The 16,741-nt window shown below is 49.1% G+C and overlaps 1 long non-coding RNA gene across 1 annotated transcript in view; it reads right to left on the bottom strand.

Annotated features, from left to right (window-relative positions):
• LOC113561904 overlaps positions 1-16,124 on the bottom strand; it is a 90,593-nt gene extending 74,469 nt beyond the window's left edge. Inside the window, exon 1 of the long non-coding RNA XR_003406518.1 lies at positions 15,408-16,124. This is a non-coding gene — a long non-coding RNA (uncharacterized LOC113561904). The remainder of the gene's footprint in view (positions 1-15,407) is intronic.
• Between the last annotated feature and the right edge of the window lie 617 nt (positions 16,125-16,741).

Genomic DNA, 16,741 nt, shown 5'->3' with positions numbered 1-16,741 from the left:
CGATTTCGAGTTTCTTCGGGAGACGCGCCGGAGCCGCTATCGTCCCGTAATCGCGCTCGCGCGAACTTGGTGCGGGCCAATTGTTTGAAATTAATTCCCGACTTCCCATACGCCTGCCTACGTACTCCCGTGGATTAATCTGCTCGCGTTCTCCAAAATCGCCGAGTTCACGGCACAAATCTGCGCCGCGATCGCACGTGCGCGATTAGCATGGTATACGTTTTCGAATGGTGGTTCTGAACATACATGTACGTATGTGTGAATTATTATGTATTAATTCGCGCGTGTGAGATATATCAGTGTACGATGTACATCATCGCGCGAATCGATGGTACTTTAGCGTGAAACGTAGATTCCCAGGGAGAATATTTTATATCGCTTACAAGGAACACGAAATCTTTTAAAGCCCGCTTCAAAGTGACGGTAAAGCGCGACGGAAAAGTGGCGCATGAAAGAGTAACGGGAATCGAGCGAAGGTGGCGAGAGGAAATCCCCGTAAGAGAAAAGAGTGATCGGTGCGACCGAGACGCCGGGGCGATGGGAGATGAAAAATAAAATAAGCGGGGAAAAAGAAATACTTAATATAAGATACTTGCTAAAGCTACCGATGTGGCGCGCGGTGGGCAGCGGGAATCATAAAAGGATGTAAAAAAAGACGATCGGGTGGCAAGTAAAAACCGTAAGAAAAACACGACGAGCCGCGTCGGGGGAGGAGATCGGCGAGGGTGGCGAGGGTGGCGAGGGTGGCAAAGCGACTCCGCCAGGAGGATGACCGAAGAATGGCCGGGATCGATGAAATCGGCTGCGATGGAGCGATAGAGAGCCAACGAAAGACAGAAGACACCATCTCTCGCGATAACAGCGCGGCAAAATAGCACGGAGTGCCGTGTCGCTTTACGAGAAAACGGGAATACGCATCGCCTCCGAGCGATGAAGACGCGATGATATCGGACACGTTCCGATCATCCACGACAGATCTGACCACAGTCGTTCTGGATTTGTAGCTGTGCGCGGCCACAAATTTCCTTCTACGTCGGAGATTTGTAGTTCCTTCAGTTCTACCAAGCTTGATGTTCCGCGAAGTGGCGGTTTGCAATTCAGCACGATTGCGCATTCCTCAGTTACCAATGCTTCAAATGATCTGTTAATAGCCAGCTCTCGTAAGTAGATAAATAATAAATTATTTAACGTGGAAGGACAAATATCGTTTCACTATTGTCCAAATATGTCGACATGTAACGTATCATGACGTGATTGACAACTGAAGCTCTGCTGACATCTTAATTACTCTATTTCTGCCTGATATCGTGGAATCTCAGAGGCAACTGTTGTTAATGCTGCCTCTGTATTTTTAATAACTAATGACCACGTTCTCGACAATTTATGCATCGTCATTTGGCAATCGCTGATGTGCTGTTCACGTGTAACAAAGAAAAATCTTTTTTTTCGAGGGGGTAATCATTCTGCAAAACTCGCGCGAATAAAATTGATGTGCTGAATTTATAAAGCGCTAATCGATCGGGCGGCGACGAAAGACCGTGATGTATGGGAATTAGAGCGAAGGAACATATGTCGACAGTAATTGAGCTTCCGCGATAGTCGATAAATTTCCGAAAATATAAAGTCAATTAAAAACGTCATCCGGTTCACTGAGGTTAAAAGGGATGAAAATCATTTAACATGGTAGCTCAAATGGACGAAAATGGAATTATCCGGTCGAGAACCGTAAGACATTTTAATATATTCATCACTTGCTGCTGTTGCATGCACTTTTATTAATAGGACTTTGCTGTTACAAGTTCCTCAACCATTTTATGTACCGGGTTCTCAATATTCTATGCGCATGAATTTTTCTTCATTATCTAATATTTAATTTCCTCATCAGATTTATTCATTGATCGATTTTATTCCATTTCATGATTAATCGAATGAATTCGCGGTTATTTTAACGTTATACTGCGTATATTAGTGACTATCACCACGTAGCCGTTTAGATCCAGAAATTTCTTCCTAAATGCCTCCGTAACGCTTGAGCGGTCCAGCGTAAATGCGAACATTTATCTCGCGAGTCAAGAAACACCCGGCTCGCATCGTAATTCGGAAAACATCGACGTGTATGCGCGCTCATGCTGACACAATGGATTCATCTTGCGCCGGCAACCTTTGCCCTTTGTTCTGCGGCTGGTACTTGCATTTCGGAAAGCGGCAGCTTCTACTGCGAACGATGGCGGAGGAAGTGGCGCACCCTAAAGCACGAGAAAGGAAGAAGAAGAAGAAGAAGAAGAGAGAGATAGAAAGAGAAAGAGGACGAGAGAACGCGTAGAAAAGGAAGGGCGGAATGCGCGCCACGCGGCAGAGCGCTCGAGGGTAGTTTTGTTGTTTGCGGACCCAACGTAAAAGAGGGATGAGAGGGAGAGGGCGGAAGGGGACCGGAGCCGAGGGGTGGCACGACGAGGAGTAGTAGTCGGCGTTGGTGAACGAGCGAATGGACGAGGGAGTGAAAAGGCGGCAACGGCGGCGGCATCGTCTCTGCCGTCGAGGGGAAAGGCAACAGAGAGCGCTTGGAGTGGAGTTCGATCCCCTCCCCCTCCCCCTCTCTCCTTCCCGCTGGTTGAGGTTTTGTTCCGCCATTGTGATAACTCAAACAATGCAGGCCTGACTGGCACTGTACACGGCGGGGCGAAGCGGGCCGGGGCGGGGAACGCCGCCGGATAGAAGCGGAGCCTCTCACCGGCTCGTCGTCGGTCCTCTTACTCGTCTCTTCCGCGGCGTTGAAACGCTTTCGCGGCCGTCCGGAACGCGTCTGCTACCAATGTACCGCATCCCGATCTGTCGCTCGCGATTCCGGTGTACACACGCGCACGTTGCGGGACACCGCTGACTACCCTCCCCGTGCGTTCCTACCTGCGTTCTCACCCCTCATCGCTCTCGAGCGTATACACATATCCGCGACGCGGATGCTGCGCGTTTCGCTCGCCGGAGAGCGCGAGTACTCGCGCGCCGGTCGCGCGGTCCGCCCGGCGAGTTTCCGAATGTGACGGGCGCTCATTAGCGAACGAGACAAAGACGCGCCGACTCGCCTCTCGCTCGCGAGAGAAATCCTGCAGCATTGTGAAGTACACTCATTAGATTGTAACAAATGAGAGCGGAAGTTTATGAGATCTAGCGACGAGAGCTGCGTTATCCGTCAGGCACTTTGAGACGCTAAAGTTAAAGCTGTTCGTCGGTTGAGTGTCCTAAAGACGCCCGTTGAACTAATTGTTATAATGTTGTTATATAAACCTTGGCATGCCTTGAAGAAAAAGAGATGCAATGTATCTTTCTTGCGCAAATTTATTTTTATATATAACAATGCTTTTAGCTGCAAAGGAGCGTTGCAGCGTTGCGCATTTATATGACAGCTTTACAGTGATATCTGCATTATGTATCACGTTTTATTCCCGCGATATTTGACAGCGTACACTCGACAGCTATTCGGTATCAGTGGGAATCAGGCATTCTAAGTTTGCACTGTAAAGTAATACTGTACAATAAGATTCTACCTCGCTTTGCACGCACGGCATTGATGAATAAAGCACCGACTTTATATATATATATATATATATCTCGAGGTGGCTTCGAAGCACATCGAGAAACATCTCAGAGCCCGACTCGAATATTCATAACGAGGATACAAGTGCGCGTAAACGCGCGCAAGCGCGTGCTCTTTATCGGCGAATTCTACGCGATTCACGCATGTTTTATTATGCGGACTCGTCGTCGTCGTGTGTACGTGACATTTTTCGAATTGCTACGCTCACGTACGCGTAAATGCCGCGCGGCTCGAAATTGTAATGCTCCCAGCAGTCTCATTGCGAAGTCGGACGCCGCGCGGATTTAGATTTACGGCGACGGGAGCTCTTTCCACGCGCTCGCGATAACGTTGCCTTGTTATCGGCGTTCGGTGACGTTAATTAATGCACTGGGAAGCAAATGACGTTACGAACGGTCGAAACCTTCGCGGACACGCGCGGGAGCGCGCAACAGCGCGTAACTCGCGCGACTGTTGCATATTCATAAATAGACAGTAACGACAGTCGGGGGAGGCTTCCGGCGGAGATCTAGTTTGTAGCTTTCCCGTGTTTGTTAACGCCTCTCTGCCGTTTATGTGCCAATAACCTGTACGTTTTACCTCACGTAGCACCGAACGTCAATTAACGCGGTTGGTACACGTGAACGCCGTCGTCGTCATGACGGAGAACCATCGCGAATTCAAGCGTGTGACGTACGCTTGTTTCCATCTTTAACATTATCGAGCGTAGATTCCAGAGAGAAAAAAGGTTTGTTGTTGCATTTTTAGATAACCGAGCTAAGCTTAATAAACAAATACCTGTCTTGTGATGAACTTTTTGAAAAATCAGGACGTTGCTGAAAAAAACTACTGAATATTTTATGAGATATTTTTTCATTTTTTTACATTTGCAAGTATTTGCAACCGTTATAATATTTTTTACATTATCGCATTTGTGTTTCTATCGATGTTACTGTTCCATTATTTTAGTCTAATCTGTATTACAGTAAAACATTTATCCGCATTTTTTGCTGCAGCTTAATAATTCTTTCATCTCGCACTACATTCTGTTTCCCAATTGTTCACCCCGCGTATTTTCATACATCGAATTTGATCCGATCCGCGCTCGATCATGGTGGCGGTGGCGGCGAAATTACCGAGATTAAATGTCAGTCGCAGCTCTCGGCCGAAAGCCAATTCCGCTTTCGCCGAACCCTCTTTACGCGGACGGCCTATGCTCTCCCGCCGCCTTCCGAGCCCGTGGCGATCTTCCGTCTAATCACGAGGTGGATCGCGAGAGGAAAGGCGAAGCAGCCGGCGCTCGCTCCGCGAGAGGAAACGGTGAGGAGCGCCAGAGAGAAGAGAGAAGAGAGAGAGAGAGATATATATTTATTTTATTGTACTGGGTACGTGTCCTTAAGTACAAAGAAAAACAAAAGTGGGTAAACCCGTACAGAATTTCAGTTAATACAATTCATCTCGTAATAACAAGTTAATACAAAATTTACATTACACTAATATGCACTGGAAGAACATTAATTATAATTAATGGACGGAGAGCTCCAAAAGATGATCGTACAACGCACGCTTAAAAACCGGCACCGAGGCTGAGCTACGCAGGGACGCGGGAAGGGAGTTCCAGAGACGCGTACCGTAGACAATGAAAGAGCTCTGATAAGTCGCAGTACGACAACTAGAAACGACAAGGTCCAGCCCACAGACTCGCGTCGCCACGTTGTCTCTAGCGTCAGTCACATAGCGAAGCCTCTCAGACAGATGAAGTGGGACCCGATACCGCGGAGCCTTGTACATCAAGACACCTATAAAGTAACCGCGCCGCTCACGCACCTTCAACCACCCGGCTCTTCTGAAATATGGAGCGATGTGCTCATCCCTCCTCACGCCAAAAACGAAACGCACACAGGCGTTTAAAGCTCGCTGGAGTCTCGTATTCTCCACCCCAGTTATATCGGACATGACCACCGAACAGTAATCAAGCTGGGGATAGATCAGCGAGTTGATCAGTGTCTTCCTCAAGCAAAGCGGGAGGCAACCAGAGAGAGAGAGAGAGAGAGAGAGAGTCAAAATTAGAACCGTCACTGTATCAAATCTAAGCACCGTGTACATTCACCCTATCATTTTCAGACGGAGCGTTACAGGATGTTGCGAGCTTCATAGGCACGCACGGGAGCGAAGGCGCGCCAGACCTCTCTCCGCGACGTCACTCTTGCACGCCGGTACTCTGTCATTAACATTCCCTTCGTACCTTCTCGCGCTCCTCCCTTCGCCGCCCCTCCGTTCGTTTATATTTTCCTGTTTCCGGCCAGCACCATCCATCCATCCATCCATCGCTTCTTCTGGACTTCAGCTCGTTAATCTTGCCGCTTATCCTTACCCGTTTGCTCTCCCTCTCTCCTCTCTCTTTCTCTGGCACTCTCTCTCTCTTTCTCCTCCTCGCTTGCTCGTTTGCTCTTCCGCGTTATCTACCTTCTCATCGACTTTACTCTGTATGACCCACTTTCGCACTTGCCGCGTACCTTCCGCTTCTTTAATGTCTTCCGGTTTAGGAGCCTCCCCTCCGGTTTTTTTATAAAACGTTTGCTTTAAAATTATTATTCTATTTGCGTCAATAAATACCGGGATTCTTCTCCGAGTGGTTTATGAGGTTTGAGAAGAGTGCGAATTATTATTCGAGGATGCAAAAATAGTAATGAGCTTGATTAAAATCCTGTTCGATACGAATCTCGAATTCTTTCGACAACGTCGGGATATGAATTTTTCGTTAAATTCGCTAATGTTGTTCATCGTAGCAAAAACTGATTAGATAGCTAATACGCTAATAGAATCACGAAACAGTCAATTACACTTTGCATCCTAAGCGATACATAAAAGACTGTTACTCGGCCATTCTTGCGCTCTTTGATTTCTCTCGTAAACGTGTACGTTCGTCGTTTCCGCACGATGCCGCATCGCGCGCTCCTTCCCTTCTGCATCGTATTATTTTATTCGTTCGCTTTGGAGAGCTCATTCCCGTGCGATAAGCCGTCGCGCGCTCTGCCTCGCTCCCTCCGGTCGCCCTTATTTCCCGGTCGGGTACCTGCCTACCTTTTAAACGCGTTCTCGTTGCCGGCGCTATTTCGTGCAACGCTCACTGCCGCAAAAACCGAGTCACCCGCTCGCCGCCGCCACGACTGCCGCCTCTTATCCGCCTTGTCCCAACATCGTGGCCGTTTATCGTAACTTCACGCTCCGTGAATGTACGTCACGGCCGCTTCGGGCTCGTTTTGTTGGCGACGAAGCCTGTCCCGAACCGTCTAGATCCACGCGAGACTTCGATCGCGCCATGCCGCGCGCCGCGTCTCGTGCGGTTATCACAATTTTCGAGACCGTACAGCATTTTAATCGCGTGCGATTAAGTTCGAAGATTAAGAGTGGTCGATCGCGGCCGTGTATCCACGGCCGCGATCGCGTTAGGAAGAAGAATTGGACTGGCCTGAATGATCATCGCGCGAGATAAGCTTTCTGTTTGTTAGTCATTAGTTGCAGAAATCGCGGCAAATGGATGATTCCTTATCTACGATGACGCCTCTTCAACTAGTTCTATGCTATTAATAATCCAACTGAATGCAACATGAATGAAGTGCAGTTAGCGGTATGCAACGCGCATACCGGAAGGTGCTTCAAAGTTTCCCACTCTATATCGTCAATCAATTTTTATTTGTCCAATAAGTGTAACAAATGTGACATCAATTTGTCCATGAATTGTAATCTGTTTAACTGATCAAATCAAATGATATAACGTAAATCGATGTATTCCGTGCGCGAGAAATCTCGAACGAATGTATCTACGGAGATGGAGAGGGAACACGTGCGAAAGAAAGAAAAACAGGAAACGAAAAGGTGTCTGGGATGAATCCTTGAGCCCTTCCGCATCCCCCTCAGGCAATCCAACGAGCGCGCAAGGAAACAGGTGCATGCTGAAAAATTCACCGAACGTTAAAGGTAGAGGCGGGGTAAGGGATAACCTGAGAGAAGGCTTAGGTCGAACGGCGCGAAAGAAAAGCAGCAAACGGACGAACACCGGAACCAATACCAGAAAGGGGGACCTACGCGATACTAGAACGACAAGTTTGGAGAACGAACCGGAAATGGCATTTGAAAAATATCCGTCCCTCATTCGTGGATGTGTCATTTTCGATATTACTTCTGTTCGACCATCGATCGTTTCCGGTCGCTCGGTGGTTCGCACGAAATCCGCGTACATACGGTTAAACAAATTTTCCAATAATGCGCTGCTTTTTTCAAGGAGCAACTGTACGTTTGTGCCAGCTGTATATTTTTTCCCGCCGTTTATCGTCGCGTGCAATGCGGTAAGTGGATTGTGCCGATTCAACTGCGTAGGAATTTGACAAATATATCGAATATGGCCGGTAATCATCGAAAAGACTGCTGTTTATGTGCTTCATAAACGCCTCAATTTGCACAAAGCGAGCGGACGTTCCATCGCGAAATATCCCACGGTATTTACGCACGGACAAGCGAGAGAATCCGTTTTTTTGTACCACTTCATTGCGGCGTGAGCGACGTGCAGAAAATTTCCACGGGTATTCCGGCCGACGGCCATCGTCGACGGCACGCAACAAAGGAATGAAATCCGAATGATGGAGGATGCGATATAAACCGATTGCGTTCTCATCGCGAAAGTTTAGCGCGAAGCGCGAGCAATGAAATTAACGCGTACAGGCTCATTCCGTCCGGGGGTGGTTCGGCGAAATCATGTGAATGGAATAACATTATTATCCGCATGCGAAGTTTGTCGTGAGAATTTGCGCAACTCTTTATGCGCGAATCGCCACGTTCGGTGTAATTCGCTGCGATCGAGCGTGGCAAATCGACGTGTCTTCTTTCGAGTCACGATCAGCGCGGCAACTGGTCGCCCTTAAAACGCGAAACCCCGCACGAATGCAGTTTGCATTGTTCCGAAAACGGTCCCAACTACTCGGACGGTTAAATCGATCGAAACGGCCGCTTAATTTATTGAGTTTATCCAAGGTAAAGTCAATTATTTGATCGGACCGGCGCGAGCAAAGTTTACCCGCTTAATTTGGCTTAAAGGAATTGTTCGCGATGTTAATTTAAAAAAAAAACAGATGACACTAAACGCACCCCGCGGAGTGCGTACGGGATGATACCGATGAAACGCGCGTGCGCACGCGGAACAATAGCCGTTCGTTACCTTTGACTTTTTTCGCGATGAAAAATTTCGCAGCGTTCGCGTTGGGACGGCCGCGCGTTTTCATGCAACGTCAAATGCCCCGTGCGTGTCTCGCATTACTTGCAATTGACGTATAAATATCTCTTTCGACCTTTCCCCCCCGTAATGGAACGTTTCGCATCGGCGACGCGTACACTTCGATAACGCGGGCGAGGAATATCGGTGCGCGTTCCACGCGAGTTCGAGAGGATACCACGCGCCGGTTCCGACGATTTTCGTGCTGAGATAACGAGAAGGCGGCACGTCACGGTCAAGGCAGTCCCGGCAAGCCCATCGCGTATGATAATTGGGCCGATTGCACCTGACGTCCAGTCCCTCCCTCACTGAGATGAAGGGCCACCGCGGCGAGAATGCGATATATCACGAGATGATCGATACGTCCCATGGGCAGAATACGCCCTGTGGTTGAGGGACGTCGACGCAAGCCGCTACCGATCGGAGTTCTCTGAATAGAGCGGCTATCTCTCTCTCTCTCTGTTCCTCTCTCTTATCTTGATTCCATGATTTGTCTATCTCGCCTCGTCTGCCTCTCGGTGCCCCCATCTCGCTCTCCTTCTCTGCCCGCTCTTTCTCTCGCGGCATTCAGCCGGGATATGATGAATCGGCCTAATTTCGCGGACGGAAGGTCACGTAAGCTCGGTAAATCTTGGCCAGCGCTATCGTGCCACGTAGTAACGCCAAACGGAACGCCGGCGCAACGGCGGCGCTATGGCGCCGTTTCGCAGAGGACCGTTTACGGAGGGAACGTAACGCCCGTGGCAGGCAAATCCCAGTACCCCCGGGTAGGGTCCGCGTGTGTGCACGAGAGCGATTCCTAAATCATATCACCGCGTTTCGCAACACATGCTAGGAATTCCCCGAACTGTTTGCGGTGGTGCGCCGGGAGTGAGGGTGAGCGCGAGCGGAGAGCCGCGCGGAACGCACACGCACGCACGTACGCGCGTTTCACCTGCATTTCCCTCTTCCTCCTCTCTTCAGCCTCTCTCTCTCTCTCTCTCTTCATTTCGGAATGCCATGCCACAGCTCATTCCCTCCCGCAAACGCTTTAACGTTTGCGCCGCGTCTCCCTCCGGCAATAACGTTGCCGCCCTGCGCACCGTCCGGAGGGCGAACGGGCCGCTCCACCGTCCATAATCACCCTCAGCGTCCTGTCGATGAGATTAATGTCGCGCCCGCACCACACCGACGTTACTGCGCCCCGCAACCGTTCAGCGCCCTCCCCCCCCCCTCCGGCATTTGTTGAACACCGTAAAACGCCGTTAACGATTAACGTTCGAGCCTCGTAGCTCGGCGCGGACGGGGCGCGCTAAACGTTGCTTCGATCAATCGCTCTTGCCGGCTCCGTCCGATCCAATTCGCGACGTCTTAGATGCGACTGCGGACGTCAGACGTGCAAATACTGCGTTAAGGGATCAAATATTATATATACAACGAGCATGCATACGTTATTTTACTTTGTTTATCCGTTGCAGGTGCAAAGACCGATATGTCCGCGGTGTTTCACAACTCGTGACCCTCATTTTGATAACAGCTCCTCTGGTAAATCTGAAACTGCTTTTTCCTCGGCGAGACTGTCGAGAGAAGCCATCGTGTGTCGCGATCCTCCAACTTTTGACATTGCATAGCCGTCGCCTCGCATTTCGGCGCGCGCCTTTCTTTTCACTTCGCGTGCTGCTGACTGCATCTTTTTTCGGTTTCACTGAACGAAGTTAGTTTTATCATGTGCCGTGGTTCTCCATGCACTTTGTGCATTTACGTATCGTATTGTATTTCATTACATATGTTTCTCCTGTGCGTAGGACGACGACGACGTTGTGGATTGAACGGAGAAAGTCGCGTGACGTCCCGAGTTAAATATAAGCCGCTATAAATAATAGCTGCTATAAATGCCGATTAATCAATATGTACGCGACCGCGGAACGAAACTGTGACTCGAGGTGGAACGGGGTATAAAGCGAGAATTTAATGACGACCAACTGACACCGCGTGCACTTAAGCCACCGTGACGAATATGTTCATCGATTGTAATCGCCAGATATAACCGCTGCTACCGCCGCCGCCGCGTCGATGAGATTAATGCCATCGGAGAGCACGGGGTGGTGGCGAAGTTGGCGCGTGAGAGGAGCGCACACGGGAGAAACTGTATGCATGTCATTAACCCGCGCGACATTTAATTGATCGCTAAATTTGTGGCTCTTCGGAATATCAGCGCTGCCAGTAACTCGAACGACAATAATGGAGAAAATAAAAGAGGTAGAAAAGGATTAGAAATAAGAGTGCGAAAAGGAGCCGGGGTTGCAAAGTGATACCTTATTCATTTGGAAAAAGCACGAGATGCAGACGGCAGGCAACTTTAACAATTTAAATCCGTCTCCCCGGCCTCTCGGAGCATTTTCCGCGATAGCGCGCGCAATCCGAAGCGGCATACTTTACTCAATGAACTTTGAATAATTCAAGACCTCGTGATTAGGCTCAAATTATCCGGAATACCAGCAATTTTCGAAAATTATCCATCTAATTGAAATTATTGGAATTTCGGATTACGTCGAGGGAATTGATGAGCGAGCCGAGGTGAGGCCGCCCCGAGCGGCCATACGCTCGAGTATAATATTGTTTCAACAGTTACCATAGCAGCAAAGCTTGCAATTGCTAATACGAAGATACAATCGAACCTAGAAAGATATGATAGTCGAATACGACGCGAGTACGAGCGCCTTAATGCAGAAATAATCGCGCGTAGGATTCTCGTCGCTAACGTTTCCACCGTTTGAGCAAGACTCACCGGTAAACAGGATTCGATATTTAAGACCGAAGGGACTGACAGAGCGGGCTCTTAAATTATTCAGTCGCCCTTTATTTGCTTCGCCGAGCATCGGGCAGTGATCACCGGAGGATTGAGCGCGCCCGGCCTCGCGATCGATATTAGCGTCGTCGTCGATGACGCGGGAGGAAACGCTACCTACGCGGAACCTACGCTAAACTTACGCTGAATCTACGCGGCTGCGATTTCTAACGCGGTGAAACGAGACGACCATAAGCGGCCTGTCCGCTGTTCGTTTCCTTATTCTCGAGTGATCGCCGTGCACTCGCGATTAATAACACCGTGCACTCGGATTGCACGTCGGTCGAAAACGTTATTCCGCGTCCGAGCGCGTTTTACGTGCCGCAATTTCTGAATAGGCTAATAGGCGGCGACCTACGAACTTCCTTCCGTCGCGACGCGCGGATTTCGGGACGCTGCGTTTGTAAAGCGTTTCCTGGCGTTCTCGGCCTCTGAACGTACGCGATTGCCATGTATGAATGCGGAGTGACGTGCGCGACTCGACCAGCGCACGCGGGCAGTAATCTCATCAAGAGTGCGGGGCGTTTGCAAGATAATAACCGTGTCGGCCAGCCAAGTCACAGCTACTTTCCGCGAAATCTCACGTCTGCAGGCAATTAGTGACGGACGTCGTTTTCGATAAGTATGATAATCGCGCACCGGATGGACGCACGGCCAAGATAAACGAGACCTTAATACATTGTTTTCACGGGATTGCGTGAACTGTGGTTCGTTGTACTGCTTGTTATCTTTCTTTCTGATGTCTGAAAGAATACCCTGATTTTCTGAACGCGCCTCGAAGACGCTTCGCTTGAGCTCTTCGCCATGTGTTTCGTACATACGTTTTTCTATCGTTTGATCGATCGGAAGACTCGAAGACGCATATTGGCACGATTCTAATCTACGCAAGGAACCAGGTCAGACCGAGTCACGATAAAACATCTGACAGGTTCTTTTCATAACGTGAAACGGCGAGCGCGCGCACGGTTGCCGGTTCCGGGTCAACGGAAAACATTGTTCCGTCGGGAAAGAATATGGGAATGACGTTGCCTCATTTGAAGTGAAGCAGGTTAGACAAGCAGTGAAACAGTTGTATCCGTGGAAAACCGCCGGAGGGATCAGAGAAGTAAAGTTCCGTAACTTATTGCCGCAGGATTCTCGGTACACCTGGTACTTTGTTCGGCTCGTGCGCGCTAGACGAGTGTACCGTGCGTACTTTCGTGGATCAAACCCGTAGCTCACCCCCATAATCTTTGTTAATACCACGGATACTCGTAAGGGAAGGAGGGAGAGATGAGAGAGAGAGAGAGAGAGAGAGAGAGAGAGAGAGAGAGCTCAAGGCAGACGGGAAGCATAATTAGGTGTGGAAACGTAAATACTCTGTCGACGATCAGTTATTTGTACCGCGTACACATACACTCGCGTACTTCCTATTTTAATCCCTCCTTAATACCGTAATCAGCAGTACTCGTTTGAGTAACAAAGCGGTATTAGCGCGCTTTGCGGTCTGCAAGCGCAGAGTTAAATTGAGAGGTATGAAGAATGAATAGTACGAACAGCGTGTGCTTTAAGGATGAGCTCGTACGTTAAAACCACGAAATTAGATGCTTTTATAACTGCTATTTTCACGATAGAAAGGTCATCCTATTGAAGAACGATAATCTATAATATATTTCAGAAATGGAACGTTTCTTCTCCATCTGCTTATTAATTTTTATTATTGTGTTTGCTCTTGCCTCATTATTGCTTTCTACGTAATCTGATTAACAACAAATATCATTATTGAACATCCTGTGTGAATGCATAAGAGAAATTCATTATTTTAGGTACGGACAATATTACAGCAACGCGGTCTCAAATTTCGACGCTTGCTGATAATGCATAAATATTCGACGAGGTCGGCTCGACCTCGGAGCCATGGAGATTCATCGCAATCGAGCTGGAATAAAGCAGATAAAGATAGGGCACGGTATGTGTGCCAGTTTGGGGACCTTGCTGAACCGCTCTCCGCGTATTCACTCGGTCTGTGTCTCTCCCTCGTTTGACATTTGCGTGCAATGGAATTCTTTGGAAGCGGCACACCCCCTTATTATATAGACGTACACTATAAAGGCGTTCCGGAGAAAACCGATATAACTGTAATAAATCAGTGGTTGTACCGTGGGACGGAGAAAAGAAGATATAATTGTCCGCGCACCTAAAATGCATAAGGACAGACGTGAGAGCAAAATCCGGCCCGAGAGAGGAAGAGAGAAAGAAGGATTCGACTAAGAAAAGAAAGAAAACAGCTAAAAAGGTTCTGTCGAGGGTGCAGGATAAAATTACGCGATTACGACAGCGCGACGTAAGCACCGGCTGGAATATCAAACGCCATGTTCCACACTCGCTCAAGACAGCCGCGATAAATTATTACAGATCCGCACACACATTTCCGTCATGTGTACGTGTGTGTCTAGAGAGCGCAGTCCAGAATATTCAGAGAAAAAGATTACCTTAAATAGGGACATTGATTGACGCGGCGATCAAAAATACGATAATACTGTTAAAGTTAAATCCCCGAAAAAGCGATAGCCAGCATTGAAAGGAAACTACTGTTACGGAGAAAGCTTAAATTTTTGATAGAATCGCTTTTGACGTTCACGAGGAAAGTCTTGCCGGAGTCAAGAGCTTAGATCATCGTCGTATTCGATCGATCGTGTCTCCAGCTTCGGCGTAATCGGATTGCGCGTTGAACGCGCGAACGGACTTTATTCACGAGTTAGAAAGTAGCCGTACGCATTTTGTACGCCTGTTACGGAGAAACGAGCTCTTGATCGCAGTCTCCGTGCATGTACTCGAGCGAAAACGAGAGAGAGAGAGAGAGAGAGAGAGAGAGAGAGTTCATCGTACCGTCGTTAAAAATACTATACTCGCGCAACGACCTAGATCGACGATCACACCTCGACAGGATCGATCGTTACGTCGTTCGCTGACCGTTGATGCGCTGGACGTATTTTTATATCTGTTTTTATATCTGGTCCATAAGCGTACCAAGAGTGGTCGTCGTGCCGCGTGGTGTTCACGTCGATAAAGATTATTTTCGCTCGAAAACGATCGCGACGAAACGCCACACGTGGCGCGATCGTTTAAAACTGTCTGCTCGTTTGCGAGCGGGAATCGCCCGAGTGCAAAGGTGGTTTCATTGTACGCATATTCCGTTTTTTTATTTTTATATTCAGCTGTATGGACAATCCATCAAATTTATTCCGGATGAAACTCGTGTCACACATTAAAGAAATGTTATAGTTTATCTTATTTTTAAATCCCATATAACATTATTTTTCTCTACTCATTTATATATTTACACCTTTTCCTTTACTCTTGTTACATTTCTTTTTTATTTTTACCCTGTTAATACATTTAAATATTCTGAATATCTAAATCGAACGGCTCATGCGAAAATTCTCACGCGGTACAGCGATTTCGTATCTTGAAAACATTTCCAGCGCACATTCAGTGCTGGGTCGTTTGATCGCGAGTTTTTTTTCGGTTAAATTGCGTTTATCATCAACGTTACAACGAGAATCAAATAAGCACGTTCGTCGCTAGGTGTGCGGGCCGTTGAGCCTGTCGATCGTACGTCATCGTCGCGCGTTCGTCGATGCGACGTCATTTGGGTATGCAATTACTGCCGTGTCCCCGGGTGCGGGAAGAAAAATGCTGTCACGGGGGATGGGGGCTGTCGAGAGGAGCGCGGAAAAAGGGATATCTCTCACACTCACCTGAATGGGCGAACTGCTTGAGGAATGCCTCGAAGCGCGCGGCGGAATCGCCGGGGGGTGGTTCACCGCATTTTTCCACGCTGTGTACGTCGTCGTTGTCGTCGTCGTCAAGCGTTTACGTGTGCTGTTCACCCACTGTTACTACTACCCACGGCAACCCACTAGTACTGCTATACTACTACTATTATCATCAACCAGCACCAGAACACCACAACAGCAGCAGACGCGCTCGCAAACGACGGCTCTTTTATCTCACTCCGTTTCGCGCTCGCGTTCTTCGTTTCGCCGGGGAAACAAGCCGGACGGGAAACGTTCACACTCGCGGCGAAGCGTCGTCGTCGTCGTCGTCGACGCAGCTAGACGGCGTCCTCGATTCGACGCTTGGCAGTGGCAGTCGCGATCACAGTCCCGCAGTCTGGGCGTCCGGGCTCTCGTCGCGCCGACTGTCCAACCACACGCGCGAATACCTACTCGGGCGTCGCGTCCGATTCGTCATCGACTCGTTTTACTCGCGGCTGTTTTATGACGGGGAGGCAGACAGAGAGGAGAAAAAGAGAGAAGAAAGTTGTAGGAAAGAGAGGAGAGATTGGCAATGAGAAGAAACGAGCTTCGACAGGACGACGCACGACGTCCTAGACGAGAGACCCACGTTGCTGGACGGTGCCGAAACGCGTTCTACCCCTGCTGACGCCGGGGGTGAAACTGAATCCAAAAGCGACCGTCGTACACTCGTGGGCGTTCGGGCGCATGCTCCGCGTTTTGTCGCTTGGCCTGTGTGCGTGCGGCACGTCGCTCGGTATATACGTATATATACATGCATACCCCACGGTGCGCCTATACAGGGTGGTCAAGAAAATCCCTCCACGTTAAGAGAAAATCGTCCCTTCGCGGTAGAGAAGCCGCGCTTCTTCCCTCCGCAGAGGGAACCCTCGGACCGACCGGCTGTCGGGTGCGACCCCTCGCACGTTCGCCGGCGTTCGCTTTCTACCCCTAAATTCGATTGCCGACCCCGGCGTGGCCGTAAAGATACGGGAAAGCGGCGCCGGCAACTCGTTGCAAACTCCTTTTTCCTCGCGCACGCGGCAAAACGGCAAGCGGCTCGTTTTTACGCGCCGGGTCGCTTGACTTCTCTTTCCTTCTTTTTTTCTTTCCTTCTTTCCTTCTCTTTCTTTTTCTTTCTCCTTCTTTTCTCTTTATTCTTGCAACGAGGCACGAAATAACGACTCGACGGGGCGGTGTGGGTTCGCTGCGAGGGGAAAACTCACGTTTCGCTGAAACAGGAGGGGTAGTCGCGGCGACGCGTCGCGCCGACGACGCGTTTTGCCGCGGCAGCA

Source organism: Ooceraea biroi, chromosome 5 (genome assembly GCF_003672135.1).
Source record: "Ooceraea biroi isolate clonal line C1 chromosome 5, Obir_v5.4, whole genome shotgun sequence".
NCBI lineage: Eukaryota > Metazoa > Arthropoda > Insecta > Hymenoptera > Formicidae > Ooceraea > Ooceraea biroi.
The sequence above is the reverse complement of the archived record's forward strand: the minus strand, read 5'-3'. Positions and strand labels throughout refer to the sequence as shown.